A 17,288-nucleotide genomic window follows, 5' to 3' on the forward strand; every position below is an offset into this window, starting at 1 on the left:
AAGTCTTTACCCCACAAAGTAAAGAGTTTGATTTTGTTTATTTATTTGGTTAGAGAAGCGATCTCAATGGACCATTTTCAGACTCTACTCGGAAGCTCGATTTGTTTAAATTACGTGTTCAGTTTCAAAACATACACAGCAATGGAGACTGAAGAAATCAAACCTCGAATCACTGCACAATAAGAAATAGCTTTTGATAGTTCCTCAATTCTCTGCACAGACTGTCAGGCGGTTTTATTTGTCTCAGAAAATATATATTAATTCACATTCTCTGTCGGCGTTTTAAATTAATGCATTTTAAAAGTGTCCTGAATATTTCTGGATTTGTCCCTGATTGTGTTGAGAATTGTCCCCCGATTTGATGACAGCATAGCAGGAATCTCAAGAAGTATACTGAAGTTCTTAATTCTGTTTGGACATTTACATTTGCCATATTTCCCACATATGAGGCTGACATTAGAAACGCTATAAAATGGAAATATTTGCAGTTAAAGTCAGTTCTAAAGTGATCATTTACATACCTCTCGAGTGTACCTCATTATGGGGAATGTGCTTTAAGTTTTTTCCTTGCAGTTCCGCACTGAAAATAACTGTTACATATTTTGTAATAATTTTTACGTTAGACCATGGGATACAATACTGAATCATACATATTAAACATGTGATTGAAGTTGTATGCAAGTGCTCCTCATTTTCCATGCGTTTCGCATTAAAAGAGTAAAATGTTCCACATGTTGGAGATGGAAGGCTGAGAGCTATGAATCACATTAGCTGTTGTATGACGGTAATCTTGAGTCTAAAGGCTATAAAGGAATTGTGCAACATGAGTTTCCCTCGAGAGCCAATTTATTATATTAGGTATAACCAACAGCCTTTTTAAATCTGGGACCCTAACAACTCGTCTATGCCAGCTCCTCCCCCTTCCTCAAGAAGACGTTGTCTAGGACATCCGCCCGTTTCAACACCTCTGTTTTTCTAAACAAGAAATATCTTTATTGAATTACCACGTATGACAAAGGCAAGCATGCATTTATATAAATGAAAATAAAATGTACTGACATTTTCAGCTGCGTGCAAACATTATGCATCACCGTACTTCTCAACCTCTAAGAGCAAGAAATCTGGACAAAGCCATCAAATAACGGGGACAAAGGCTCAAAAATAGGGGCTTTTTTAAAATGTTGCTCTTACAAACTTAGAAAATTGATAGAATAACAGATTTGCATTAGCATGAATTTTCTGAAGGATATTAAGTCTGAATTCAACTCAAATGTCTGTCAATATTTTCGGATTTCAACCCTCAATGATTTGCCAGAAAAAAACACAATTGTATAAGTACTAGACTAAAAAATATGAGGCCAAAATCCGGACATTCTGCGAAAATCTGTGCAGTTGAGAAGTATGTGCATCACACACAATCTTCTATACAGTTACTGTCAGTGGAACATAGCTCACTCAATTGCAGTCTTCCATTAATTCAGAAGTCTAGTTTTTACATTAACTAGTCGTTAGTCTTTTCCATCCACCAAAAAAGTGGCTTTGAAAAATATACAACTCGTATGAAATAAATATTCACAATCTTAACATTTGACCACACTCCCACTTCTCGGACAAGCTTACGTCTGTATGTTCCGCCCTTACAATACCAAAAAAACTTTTTTATCTCTTAAAGTACTACCTCTCAGCTGTACAGATTTTCGCAGAATGTCCAGATTTTTGCCTCGTATCTCCATTCTGTTTCTGATAAAATTACATTTTTCTGGCAGATCATTCAAGATCATTGGGTTGAAGTCAGAATATAAAGACAGACATTTGAGTTCCAAACTTCATACCCTTCATTCGTGCTAAGGCAAAACGTTATTCTATCAACTTTCTAAGCTTGTAAGAGGCATATTTAAAGTTCCCTATTTTGGGGGCCTTTGCTGCTGCTGCCCCCCCCCCCCCCCCCCCCAACCACATATTATTTAAGGCTTTGTGTCCAGATTTCTTGCAAATAATAGGTTGAGCGGTATGGAGGTCTGAATGCATTCTTTAGTAATTAAGTGCAATTCACCCCTTCTTCTGCAAAGTTACCAGTTTTAGAAGGGATAAAGAGGGAAGAGCTAAAATTTGAGACAAAATCAGGGACCTCCCTGAAAATTAGGTACAGTTGAGAGGTATGCTTAAAGGTATCAGCCATGAGCTAGGGTTGCCACCTTCTCAAAAGTCCAAAGTGGGACAATCGTGGTACAAACATCAGATTTTGCAGGCCAAAACATACCCACGACCAGTACAAAAGACATAACTTCACTTTTTGTCTAAATAAAAGCTTATTCTTGTAGCATTTTAGTTGCTTATTCTGTTTGTGATAACATTTAGATGTTTCAGATACAGAATAACTGCTTTATGAAACTATTACATAAAATATAGGAAATAATTTTGCCCTAAAATCTCAGGACATTGGCCATTTTTACAATGTTTTTGCAGGATACAACTGCCCAAATAGGGACTGCCCCTCTCAAAGTGGGTCAGGTGGTAACCCTAGCCATGACGGCAAACTCCAAATCATTACCAAGTGTGTATATACAGTAAATGTGCATTTGTTTGCTGTGCTCCTTAAAATGTGGTTGCCACAATTAACTTAAACGTTGTACTTTCCTCGACTAGTTCTGCTCTGTTGACACATACCTGTTTCACAATATTAGTTTAGATGTCTTATTATTTGCTTGCCCTCTTAACATCAGTCTATTTATACTTCTGCTGTTGACTCTCTTTATTTTCACTATCTCTGTGTATAAACACTGAAATGTTATCAGCCGCTGCGTACTTACTTTAACACTGTACCGAAGTTTAATTTTAGTTGTGACACTGCGGCTGAGAGGGGTTTGGCCTAAATTATTTATCCAGTTAAATCAACCAATAAAAGTTATGATGAAAAACGATTACAATCATATAATCACACTACGTAAAACTGTTTAAGAACTAAATTATAAACTACAGTAAAAACAGTAAATACATTAAAGCGGTACGACCTCTGGCGTAGCTGCCTTACATACTAAGTGCTGCAGTTCGGTCCTGAAGTACTTTCCCTGCGAACCTGACATAGGGTTGCCACGTTTTTAAATGACTAAAGTGGGATATTTTTTTGTAGAAACATGAAATTTTGCAAGGCAAAACATACGCACAACCCATGCAAAGGATCCTTCACTTTTTTGCCAAAAATAAAAGTTAATTCTGGTAGCATTTGAATTGCTTAATGCTATTTTATATACCATTTAGGTGTTCCACATATAAAATAGCAGTTTTATGCAACTATTAAAAGTAAACATTGGAAATATTTTTTTTGCCTAAAAATCTCAGGACATTTGCGATTTTTCATTTTTTTCTCAGGACACAACTGCCCAAACAGGGTCTGTCCATCGCAAAGAGGGGCGGGTGGTAACCCTAAACTGATATGTAGTTCACACGTCTCCGCCTAAGTTTTCACCAACTTAGATCTCAACCTTCCATATCCAAAACTGTGGAACACTACCTCTCATAATGTATAACAAATTATCAAACTGTGAAACACTAACAGCTTGCAACCAACTTTAACCAGGAAGTGTAGTTAATGGTTAAAATACTGCTTTTTACTTATAAAAAGTTAATTAAATTAATGAACACATGTCAGCATTATTTACCAAGGATACAAATTAAAACAGTCTTAACACTGAATGTGTGATAGACCCTTTCGGTGTGGAACTTCGAGGAACATAGACATTTTTTAAAATAACAAAACAAGTGACGCTGTAGTACACTTACAAGAACAAATAACAATCAGTGCAAATACACTTAACAGATTCGACTCGTTAGTATTCATAGACGAGAGTTACGCTCAGTCCAGCGTTCTCCATTATCGCCCGTTTTTTGAAAAGTGTGTGACGCCAGGTGTTCCAGTTTACTTTCGCTAAAAACACATTTGCAAGCCTTCAAATTCCTCGCAGGCACCTGTGCTTACCCTGCGTGCGTTATGGTTTCCACCTGCCCCACCCTCTTTACACAGGGCAGCTCATATTTATGCAGCTGCATCAGGTGAAAATGCCTGGGACTTAGGATAAAATAATGTATTTTGTACCTAAAACAATCCAGATTCTACAAGATAATGAGCTTTTATTTTAGAAAATTGATCGAAGCTTAGCCCATTATGCTTGTGGGTATGGCTTGTCCAAAAAAATCTTAGGCTGATGTAAAAAGTATCACCTTTTACACTTGAAAAGGCAACTTGTGTCCAGTGAGTAATAAATGAAACTCCCTTAAAATGGATAAAAATATATAATGATTTAACTTTTATTTATTTTACTACATTTATACCAGAAAACCAGGTCTGCTTAATCTCTTAACCTTTATAACATATAATAAACTAATATCCTCTACTTCTCAATCTGCCTGATTCATTCCTTAATAAATATTATCCACTTCTCCTGGTATTAGCTCTACTATTACAGATCTTAGTATTTCACAATTTCTGCTTTCTTCACTGCTACAACTTCCCTCCACACTTTCATATATTATTTCCATTTCCTGATCCTACTCTTTTTTTTAATTTCTTGTAAATATTAAATTTTTATATCTGTGTTATAGTATGTTGGGCTATGTCACTGCGTTGATTAATTTAGTTATACCTTTACTCTTGCATTACTGTTATTAATATGTATGTAGCTGCTCTACCCTGGTAAACAAAACAAACAAACAAACAAAGAAAAAAATACATTTAAAAGGTGAGTTAATACATGTTGTCCACAGCTCTCCACAGTCACTGATTTTGCAGACTGTGATGTCTCTGATTTTGCCACAGATTTTTGGTCTGTCTTTCAGACAATTTGTGATTTTTTCAACTCATAGTTGACACTTACAGTCAGTAAATAACTTCCTTAGAAAATGCATATTAATACAAAACTCATTGCTCTTAAGGATATTTAAAAACTGAAACTGACTGGGTAGCTCATGGGGCTTCAGGAGGCTTGTCTTCTCTTACAGTTGCTCTGATAACATTATGGCAAATTACATTTTTATGTTCTGAAAATATTAAGACAAATTAACTGTATTTTTATACTTACAGTGAATTGAGAGAGGTGAGTTCAAAAGTATTAAACTCTGTGTGCCTGTTACTGGTAGAAAGTTAATAACATGGAAGAAAAGATGTTTTTAATGAACAGATGAAGAGTATAGTCAGCTATAAGAATACAACCTTGCCTGAGCAAGTTGAAAGAGAAGAGGTAATGCGGCTCTAGTGAAAAGATGTGGCAATCGCTCTAGATGTGGCTATGCATGAGATGAGACAGCTTTCTACCATGTTGGTGAGAGATGCAAGGGAATTGGAGGAGTCATAGAATAAGAAGTTATGTACTCACCATAACGTTCCATCTGAGTAGGTAAACATCCAGCAGCTAAGATCCGAGCTCCAAGCTCCTCCCCTTACCCATAACTCCCTGCCATCCCTTCCTGACCTCAGATCAAGTTTGCCTAAAACAAGGCTTGACATCACAACCTGTCTAGGTAACCGGGTACAAACTACCGTGAAGCAGGAATATCAAAGAACATCCAAAAGGGACAGGGGGATGAAGGGAGGGACGGTTGCTGACAAATGAAGTTTACCTACTCAGATGGAACATTATGGTGAGTACATAACTTCTTAATCTGAAGTAGTTAACTTAATTTGTGCATCAACCTATGGGACAGAGTCCCCAGCTACCTGAACCTTGGGAGGCCCTCAAGGAAGGATGTTCCGGAGCACTGCGGAGCCAAAGGATGCTCTCCCTCTGGAAACCAGATCTAACTTGTAGTGGTTTATAAAAGTGTGAGATGAGGCCCATGTGGCAGCCAAGCAAATGTCATCTAACGAAACTCTAGCCCGAAAAGCAGCAGAGGTAGAAACAGACCGAGTTGAATGGGCATGGACTCCCTGTGGAGCAGGCCTGCCAGAACTCTCATAAGCCAAACTAATACACTGAGAAACCCACCTGGACAGTGTGACTTTAGAAATAGCTTTCCCCAAACTGGATTTAGCAAAGGACACAAATAACTGATCAGAACGTCTATGACCGGCTGTCCTGTGCAGATAAAATCTCAACTGTCTGTGTATATCCAAAGAGTGTAATTTGTATTCACCCTTATTTTGGTAGTTGGGAAAGAAGACCGACAAATTAATAGACTGATTAATATTAGCTTCGGAAGCAATTTTGGGGAGAAAAGAGGGATTGGTCCTGAGGAAAACCCTATCCTTATGGAAAATCAAGTACGGAGGTTTGGCACAAAGGGCTTGAAGCTCCGAAACTCTTTTTGCCGACGTGATAGTGACAAGGAAGGCTGTTTTCCAGGATAAGAACTTAAGATCTACCGAGGCAGCAGGCTCAAAGGGAGAAGCTGTTAAGGCCTGGAGCACCAGCGATAAGTCCCAAGGAGGGATCACATCTTTCACCAGAGGTCTTAGTAGGAAGGTGCCTTTTAAGAAGGCCTTACATAATCTGGATGAATTTAGAGGGCCAAGATCACATCCAACTTGGTAATGAGCGATAGCCACCAACTGTACCTTGACTGTGGAAGAGCTAGCACCTTTATCAAACAGCCCCGACAGAAAATCCAGCACAGCTGGTAACAGAGCTGTGAAAGGATCCAGGTTCTGATGTTCAGCCCAAATAGAAAAACGTTTCCATTTGCTGCGATAAACCTTCCTAGTGGACGGCTTATGGGCGGCCACTAGGATCGCTTTGACCTGGGAAGAGATACCGGGAGTCCGAACTAACAGTGGAACTGGATCAACCAAGCTGCAAGCTTGAGGTTTTCCAGGTTCAGGGTTGGTAGGCCCATGGGGTGAGATATCAGATCCAGAAGGGGATCTAGAATCCAGGGAGGATTCACTAGATGAGACCACAGATAAGGGAACCATGCCTGACGAGGCCAGAATGGGGCAATGAGGATTATCGTGCACCCCAACCATCTGGCTTTCTGCAAAAATTTGAGCATCAGGGGAAGGGGCGGATAAGCATAAAGAAGACTGGGAGGCCAAGCATGCACCAGAGCATCTCTTGAGGATTCCCCGGGTGGAGGAAGTAGAGCGAAGTAGGTGTCGCACTTCGTGTTTGAAGGAGAGGTGAAAAGATCGCAACAAGGTTGACCCAATTTGGAGAAAATCTGCTTCGCTACTTTGGGATTCAGAGACCATTCGTACAGGGAAAGGATGGTGCGACTCCGTCTGTCCACTAGGATTTTGGACCGACCCGGAATGTGCGTCGCTACGAGAAAGTGGTTGGTGGAAATCGCCCATTCCCAAACCCTCATGGCCTCTCGACAAAGTGGATAGGACCTGGTTCCCCCCCTGTTTGTTGATGTACCAAATGACGGACACGTTGTCCGTCTGGATCGCAATCGTCCTGACGGGAAGAAGACTCTGAAGTGCTTGCAATGCAAACAGCACAACCCTCATCTCCAGGACATTGATATGCAGTGAGGTCTCCGTTTGGTTTCACGTGCCTTGGACAGTCCTGCTGCCACAATGCCCCCCCCCCACCTGAGGCGAGAGGCGTCCGTGGTCACTTGTGGCTAGGGGAGGGGACACAGAGAAGGGGCGCCCCTTTTGAAGGTCCAGAGACTGGAGCCACCACAAGAGGGCACTCCTGCAAACGCTGCTGAGAGGGACAGGGTGGCTTAGGGGAAAGCGTAGGAAGGACCATTGGACTTGGAGAGTCCATTGCAGAATTCTCATATGCAGGTGCGTCATGGGGAGGAGATTGATGGTAGCCGCCATCGAGCCTAGGGCCCTCAGGACCAGTTCCGCTGGGGGGGTTCGACAATGAAGAATGGCCTGCACATGTAGTTTTAGGGATCGCAACCGGTCCGGAGTTAAGAAAACTAAGAGCTGGTTTGTGTCTACCCTGGCTCCGATACAATCTATGACCTGAGTCGGGAGCAGGGAGGACTTCCCAGCGTGAATTGTGATCCCCAGCTGGGGAGCTAAGCGAAGGAAGAAATTCCTGGCTGTGCAGAGTAGATGCCATGTGGGGGCATCCTACAGAAGGGCCTCACTGAGACAGATGCCTGGTGTCAGAACCATGGCCTCAAGCTCAATGCCAAAAAGTGCAGTGTCATCCCCTATGGTAAAAACTCTGTACCCATGAACTACCACATAGGCAGCAATCTACTTAACACCGAATGAGTGATAAGAGACCTTGGGACCCAGGTGGACAGTAGTCTCTCCTTTGATAGTCACATCGCCACAGTAGTCAGGAAGTCCTTCTACGAGGCACACCTCATCATAAAATCCTTCCCATCCAGGAAAAAAGAGGTCATTGTTCCCCTCTACTCGTCACTCATTAGACCCATTATAGAGTACAACGCCCCTTTTGGAATGTACCTCACAAGACATCTGCAGCAGCTGGAAAGGCCACAGAAGCACCTCACAAAGAGGATTACTGGCCTCAAACAAATGCCCTACACTGACCGCCTCAAAAAACTCCAGCTTTACTCTGTAGCATATCGCCTACTCCGAGGTGATCTCTGCCTAACATATAAAGCTATGTCAAACCCAGAGCTGTTGGACATGCTACACCTAAAGAAATCCCAGTCCCTCCAAGCTACATGCTCTAGGGACCTAAACCTTGTCACCACAATAAACAGGACATGTTGGAGGGATAGATTCCTGTCCCAGAGACTTTCTATACTCTGGAACAAGCTCCCCATCTATGTCAAACAAAGTTCTTTATTAGCACTCTAAGAAAAATCTTGATGAGTGGATGGGAAATAGGAAATACACCCCGGGGATCACATCTGTGTCTCTGCTGGACAGTGGCACAGGAAAATAACTTTCTTAGGTGGTGTAAGCTATGGTACCTTGCTGGCTAGGCTTATGTAGGCCCTTGGGACGATAGCCTAGTACCTACCTATGAACCTATGAACCTATATACTTTTTAGGATACCAATGTAATTTAAAATTGTTACTAAGGTTTATATTACATCTTATTCTTTTTGTTGGTATCTTTAAGGGGGTGTGTCTATATGTCTAATTGTTTTACAATGTCATATATTGTTGTATAAATTGATTAATTTGGTATTTACTGGTTGTCTGATGAAGTTCTTACTGTTAAGGATGAAAGCATTTATGCAATAAACATATTCTTGATTTTACATTTTTGGCACTATTTTCATTATTGGGAGCATTTCCATTGAGCAAGAGTCTTCTTCCACCTGTTCTGTTAGCCTTTTTCCTGGATTTGGTCGGTTTGATACTTTTGGTCATACAGCTAGATATTCTACTTTTGGTCCTTCTTTGTAAGGAGCACCAAGCCATTTCCTCTCTTAAGAAGAAGATGGCAGAGCAATGAAAATCAGCTGCAGAAACAGCAAGGAGGGCAGTTCTGCCGACTTTTACAGATTGATTATTTTTTCTTCTCTTCTCTGGACAGACTAAAGTTTCTTTGAACTGGACTTTTCCTTTTAGAGTGAACATTACTGGAATGTAATAAAGCTAATTTATATTGCAGGAGTAACAATGATTAATATTTCTCTTTCCTGAAATATCTAAAGTATTGTGTATTTATTGTTTATTTAGGTAGTACCAAAAACATATTTGTTAACATGTGTTGCTGATTTTATCTCCTTTAACTGTTTCAAATTGTTATGCTTTTCAAATATGCAGATGTGCAGGCTTTTGTGTGTTCTTTTTCAACAGAGTTTATGCAGTCATGACTCATTGCTCATATAACCTCCTGACAGAGAAGAAGTGTCTGAGAATAACCAGAATGCAGTTGTTTGGCTGAATATATCAAAATATCCTCACTGCTAAATTTCACAACACAGGTAAAGTGTAAAATGCTAAAGAATGAGAAGACATATAATATGTGAATGCTTAAGGTTAAAACTGGTAGAGCCTTTAAAATTGTAGTTTGTTAGTGTGGAGGGAGGTTGAGGAGGAGAGGCCTGTGAAAAGATAATACAATGGAGGATCTTTTCCCTCAGAATCACTCCCATTATGGTTGTGTTTGTATATGTTAACCCTCTTCTAAGCATTGACATAGTGCCTCCACCTTGGCAGACATTCATTTTTTTTCTTGCTTGACTTTACTGTTATTCGGGTTCCTATTAAATGATCAAAGACGCATTCTTTTAAATGCGTCTGGATGGAACATGAAAGTAAGAAAAGGCAAAATAGCGAAACAGCATATAAGCGAATTCTTTCCCTGGGAAAGAAATCATTTGGCCGCTTCCATTACTTTGCCGTTTTCGTGACTGTAGTGCAATCTCGAAGTTGGTATATTTAAGTAGGGGGGTGTGGTGGGTGAAGCCCCCCACTTTATGTAATGTTTTAAAATTTTTTTTTGTGGAACAGAGATTTTTTTTCCCTTGGAAAAAAATTGGTGTTCTAAGCATTTGAGATTGTAAGCTTTCGCCTACATGTATTCGATAAATCATCGTTCGCTTTTTTTTAAGCATTCAATGATTTAACATAGACCCTGTTATTCTGGTTCATGTTTTTATTTAAGTTGTATTTATTTTGCTTGGTTGCTGAAGATGATAGTTACAAGCAAAGTTGTGTATCTATTCCAAATTTTTCTATGTTTTTAGGGTTCTGTGACATGGTAATTCAGTGTTTTTTTTTGGCTTTGTGCTCTTTATTAAAGAAATGGCTTGTTGTTATGACAAGTGTGGGTAGAGACAGTGATGTGTTGGACTCAGCTAGTACTTTTGGTGTATTGACTTTTATACTTTCAGCCTGATTAAGCTACTGTCCTGGAATGTAAATAGCATCACACATCCAGTCATAAGGAATCCGATGTTTCAGTGTATTAAGAAAATGAATCTAGGCATAACTTTTCTACAAGCAGCTCACCTCAGTGTTGATGATTATCTTAAACTGGAAGCTATTTGGATATAAATAAGGAAGGTTTGCTTTCTACCAGGGTGGTATTAAGTGGGAGTAGCTACTCTGAGTAACAGTACCCTTCCATTGCGTATCATTGAAAAACTTCAGGATAAGTCAGCAGATTTGTAGAAATAAAGGGTCTGTTGAAGGGTTTACCAATTATTCTAGTTAATTTATATATACTAACATGAACACTGAAGCAAGAATTAGGGTAAAGTTTGAAGAATTGGATGCATTTATAGAATGGGCTAATGATATGAGTGAGAAAACTAAAATGCAATTATGGAGGTAGATGAGATGCATTCAGGCCTCAGAAAAAGAGCTACTTCAGCACTGGGTAGACTTATGAGGAATCTGTCTACTATAATGGATATGGAAGATGTATATAGGTGGCTGAACTACAAAGGTGGATTTTTACTTTTATTATTCAATATTTAAACATACTCAAGAACTGACAAAATTTTAACTGCCAAAATAACATGTTTTTATATTTAAGGATTTGATTACTTGCTACACAGGGGGTTTTGATCATTCCCTATTGGTAGCTGCTTGGAGGAAGATGATGATAATGATGAAGTATTGGAAAATTTTGGAGGGAAAACCTTCTCCTAAGGACAGGTTATAAGTTTTGGAGTCAATAATGGAAGTGTTTGTTGCTAATCTAGGCTTAGGGGAAGGAGTGGAGAACTTGTTTAATACTATCTGGATTGTATAAAAGACAAACTAATATCCAGAATTATGAAGTTTGAGGGGATAGCTAAGAATAAAGATAGAAAAAAAAATAGAAGTAATTCACGTGGAGCTCAAAGATGTAGGAGTTGGTGTATTAGGTAATAAACTGGAGACTACTGAAACATTCCAGGATGTGAGGACTAGGTTGGCTAAACCTGAAATACAAGATGGACTTTACCAAAAGAGTTTTAAGGTGAAGTCTATGGAGTTCTCCCTGTCAAATCAGAGATAGCAAGCTCAGTCAACAGACTGCTGATATACTTATTTCCAAGATAAGGGGCCCAAGGAAGGATAGTGTGGTCTTCTCACTGGGGAGAGTCTATTAGTTTTCTTATCATATTCTGCTTCATTATTCTCTGAACATACCACAGTAGATATTTTGAAGCATGGAGTTTGTCAGTATCTTGTGGGAATAGACATGTATATTCTCTGGGCTGTGTAAAGCTCCACATTGATGCACCATTTTACTGTGAATGAGGTGTGCAAATACCCAAAAGACTGATAGTGTTAGAACCTAAAGCCCAGATGGATTGCCTATTTAGATATTTCAGAATGTCAGTGCATTTATTGCTAACGTTATGAGATTGGTTAATCAGATTTTGTTTAGAAGATAGATTCCCACTTTGTGGAAGCAGATCATTGTGACTGTGTTGCTGAAGCCAGGGAAGGACCTCTTGTTGGTGGGGTTATCCCATCCTATCTCAGTTTTTGAACTGTGACCATAACCTGTTCACTTTATTGTTGGCAAATAAGATTGGTCCCATCCTTCCTTGACTGGTTCACTTGGACCAGACAGAATTTGTGACTAGTTGTACTACATTTGAAAAATGAATAAAGGCCTCTTTTCTAACTGACCCTGCACGCAGTCATGAAAAGTCACTTCTTTTGGATAGTTCAGATGCTGAAAAAGTATTTGACATGATCAACTTGACATTTTTATTTATTAGTTTGGAAGCAGTGTTTCTTCTGGGAAACTTGGTGATTTAATAAAATCTAAGTATGTAAACTCCAAGATTAGAATTAAATTGGGTTCTGTCTTTAGAAATAGAATCATACAGAGGGCAGAGATGTCTTCTTTAGTTTTATTGTTTGCATTATATTTGGAACCTTTGGTGATTAGATTGAGGACTATATTGGATCCAGTGTATTTGGTTGTATGGTCTCATATGTGCTTGTCTCTATATTCTGTTGACCTAACCATATATTTGGGTAACCTTGAGGAAAAATTGCAGAGGGTTTAAAAAATACAACTTTTGGGTATGCCTTTGGGTTCAATGTTAGCACTAATAAAATAGAAGTAATTAAAACTAACAATTCCCTTTCCATGGACTTAAGTCATAAGCTTCAATTCCCTATCATTTCTTTTTTTCAATAATAAATCTTTATTATTTTTAACTTTTTCATACACACTTAAACAGAGAAAGAAAACGAAAATAATTTCTACACAATTTCTATCAACATTAACATAAAATATATACAATATATATACATGAATGCTTTCACCATTTGAATAACATTTCTACAAAGTTTCCGTCCAAATATAATCCCTATTAGTAGTAAGGTTCTTCCAAAGGTTATACTATATAGTCTAAAATAAAATAATAATGGGATTTCCTGATTTCAATAGATTAGGCTAATATAATGTTAAAAATTTGTTCCCAAATCTTTAGATTATTTGAATGTTTACTTTGGTTATTGATAACATATTTGTGAGCTAATATATGTTTTATCGCTAAGATCTTAAAGTTTTCCCAAGTCATTTGTGTTGGGTTCAACCAATTTGTAGCTATATAGAGCTTCATTAATAGGAAAATATTCATAAGTACAATCACGTGGGATCTAGGTGTATTGTTTGGAGGAATGTGCAATATAGTAAATTGCCAAGATAATGTTGAATTTTGATATCCCATCTTTTGCAGTTGTAGTAGATTAAAAATACTTTGTATCTTATGTAGTAGTGAGCTACATACAATTAGGATGAGAAATTCTAATATTACTCATTCCTTAAGTTGTGGCTAAAACTTAAAAATTTGCTTGAAAAATATTAACTACTGCTAATTTGTATTATTTTGATATTACACAGTTGTAGACATATGTAAATAGTTATTTGTTTGCTTTATTTAACTGTGATTGTTCTTCGTTATTAAAATGCAATATTTTTTTTCAAAAAATGCTTTGCATCTTAGAAGGACTTAAACTTGGATTTCTAGCAAAGATGCAGGGAAGAAAACAGGCTGTTCTTCCACTTATACTCTATGCCTCATATAATTTTCCATTAAGTGTAAATAGGGAGTATTTTTATAAATAATGTGGATGGCCACTTTTGTTGTGTGAGGAGAGCAGAAACCCAGGATTTCCTGAGAGCTTATTTCTTCACCTTCAGAAATGGGAATTAGCCTTGCTGGATTTGGAGATTTATAGCAAGGTATCAAAACTTAAAACCATTCATGGACTCCTCTCAGATGAGGCTCCTGTTATTTCCAAAAAACATTTTGGTGAGTCAGTTGGGAAGGAAGGACAAGCTATATATATGGCTTATGAGAAAAAGTTTTAAATCTTTAGATAGGTGGTCAAAATGTTTGCTAGAACTAACTAAGTTAGCTAACTGGTATCTTGATGTTACTAAAATGGGGATATGGAAGCAGGAAATTATCTCTCTTCATTTAGCAAACGTTTGAGGTCTTAAGAGTTATATGATCAGGAGAAATCTGCAAAATTACTCCAAAAATATTGGGAACAACTGCTCATGGAAGATACAATTGTGAGAATAGCTTCTTATAAAACACTGTTCTTAAGCATACAGAATTTAAACAGGAATTAGATGGAAGGGATGCTAGGTCTGGTGAAGAGATGAAAACAGGTAGCATACCCATATCAAATTGACTGCTGTGGATTAGATGGTGAGTAGAAAAAAGGGAGGGATTGACTTCCCCAATGGGAGTCATCTCACAACTATTCAGAACTGTACTTGGCAACAGAGCTCATCTTACAGATAAGTATAGCATGATGTGGGAAAATGAGCAGCATGTCCCCATACTGATGGAGGCATGGTTCAGGATTTTACACTTCCATAGGTACACTACCAAATTTCATAGATGCAGGTTCTTTGAGAGTGCTTACTAAATACTTTTGTACATCAACATGACTGGTTCATATGTTTCTGAATACCTCAGCAAGTTGCTGGAGATGTACACAGGTAGCACTGAGGAACTGGCAGGATATTTTTGTATCTGCCCTGAGTTAGTCTAAAGAGAGAGGTACAGAGGGTTTGTAATTGCTTGTGGCTGAGACAAGTAGTCCTTTCTTCATCCTTATTTCTTCTAGGGTTTTTTGGTCCTGGGATCTCATTAATGGATCACAATTTAAACTTTTTAACCTTGATCATGTTTATAGGCAAAGAAATGGTAACTAGAGCATGGAAAAAGGATTATCTTTGGACACTGGAGTTTCAGAGATTTATTCAGCAGTTAACTGAAGGGCCAATATGATGTCTAAATAGTCCCCAAGGATAAATATATATCAACCTATAGGTTGAGGGGTAGGGTATGCAAGCAATGCCAACTCTCTATGTAATGCAGACATTTTTGAGGTAGAGTTTCTGTTTTTTTTGTATCTTTATTAAATTATCATGTAGGAAGTAAGCATGCATACATTAATAGAAAATAAAACAAACCATATTAACATTTTTGTCATTCACATATATTATACCTTATATATATGTTTTCTTTCTTTATAACAACTGTCATTCAGTCCAACATTACATGAATTGCTCAATTCCTATCTTCCCTTAAATTTAGCTCTTCCTCTTGAAAATCATTCTGATGAATTGTCCCCACAAATTCCATTTATTACTATGTAATTTGTTCCTCCTTTTTCTAAAGATTCCACTTCCAGTTATGATGTAGAATTTCTGTTGAGAATTTTGATGAAGGATGCTATGGCAACTGCTGTGTTTTCATGGTTTGGATAGCTTCTATGTTAATTATTGTATGAGTATCCCCTGCAACCATGTTAACCATTGTTTTCTCTTTTGTTATATTGCATTATTTTCATCGTTGGATTGAAACTGTTAAATTGTTTATATGGTGAATAAAGCTGTTAAAAAAGGAAGATGGCCAGAGTAACACCATCCTGAATATGACCCAGATGACCCTAGTGTGTTGAGCAGCTCAGGCATCTGCTGGAGCTGAGGTTGAGAGGATGGGCATGTCCATCATGGACGTAAGGAGGGCAGTATAGGGTCTTCCAAAGTTACAGTCTCTCGGAGGGGGATTGCTGCAAAGGGATGACCCAAGGAGGGGAAGTTTGGTGTTTAGTCACATAGTGGCTTCAGTGGTAACTCTTACATTGGGGAGAGTGTAGTGGTCCCCACAGTGATTCAAATCATTTGCTCACCTAACCAAGGGGAGGAGTTATGGCCCACCAAAAATACATTGTCATTGATGAGATATCAGCAAGAGCACAAACAATCCTTATGGATATCTGAATGATAACCTTCCTGGAAGACTTTCCATCACTGCTGAAGATAATCCCTCATAGAGAATGAATGATCAGATTCAAGTTTGGAGTTGCTTCATAGTCAGGAGGAATGGACAAAAAGTACCTAGAAAAAACAGTGGAGGATGAAGTAGCCTGAATGTTGTGAGCATTCCTCTCTCTCTCTCTCTCTCTCTCTCTCTCTCTCTCTCTCTCTCTCTCTCTCTCTCTCTCTCTATAAATATATATATATATATATATATATATATATATATATATATATAGATATAGATATATATATATATATAGATATATATATAGATATATATGCATAACGTTCATTGTAACAACAACACAAATGTTTACTTTTCACAGGGGTATTTTAGAAGGTATATTTATTCATGCATGTGCATTTGTTTGCTGGAAAGCCTGACTGGGCAAAAAAAAAGCTTTTCAGTGGAGGCCCAGGGAGAACAGGTGAAGTTGCTCTGTACAAAGGGATGTGAAATGGTGGAGAGTCATGAACTGACTGATTTTATTGACTGTAATGTATATAATATATCTAGTGTTCAACTGACTAAAGAAGAAATTAATGTTTTAGGTAAAGGATTATCGTTTGCACCCAGTAGGGTGTCAGTATTAAGTGAAGTTATACTGGATTTGCACATGTTTGGGCAGAATGTTATATAGAATAACATGTTTAGGGAAAACAGCCATTATACTAATGTTATGAAACATCCGAGTACTTTTGTACCAGTTATGCACTACCCAGTTCATACTTTTTTAAAAACCTGTGAGGATGAAATAAGACTTTATCTTGACAATGCAACATGCAGGTTTAATAATTTAAGTTATTTGGAAAGGCAAGCACTGCTAGATCTAATGATTGATGATAGACTGGTTATCAAACCAGCTGATAAGGGTGGGTCCATTGCAGTTATGGATAATACAGCATACATACAATCCTTGAATACCCTAACTAATGATATCAGTACTTCTAGAACTATCTCACCTTTAATGGTTAAGCAATATATAAGTAATGCTGGTAAGAAGCTAAGGGCTTTAAGAATAAATGGAGTGTTAGAGATGATGACTTGTATGTATTTTTAAGCATTGAACATCCAGTAATTCCTATTTTAAAGCACTACCAAAAATGCATAAAAATACCGTACCCCCACCGATGAGACCAATAGTTTCAGGGAGGGGA

Source organism: Protopterus annectens, chromosome 8.part0, assembly GCF_019279795.1.
Source record: "Protopterus annectens isolate FY-2018-M chromosome 8.part0, PAN1.0, whole genome shotgun sequence".
In the NCBI taxonomy this organism is placed as follows: Eukaryota; Metazoa; Chordata; order Ceratodontiformes; family Protopteridae; genus Protopterus; species Protopterus annectens.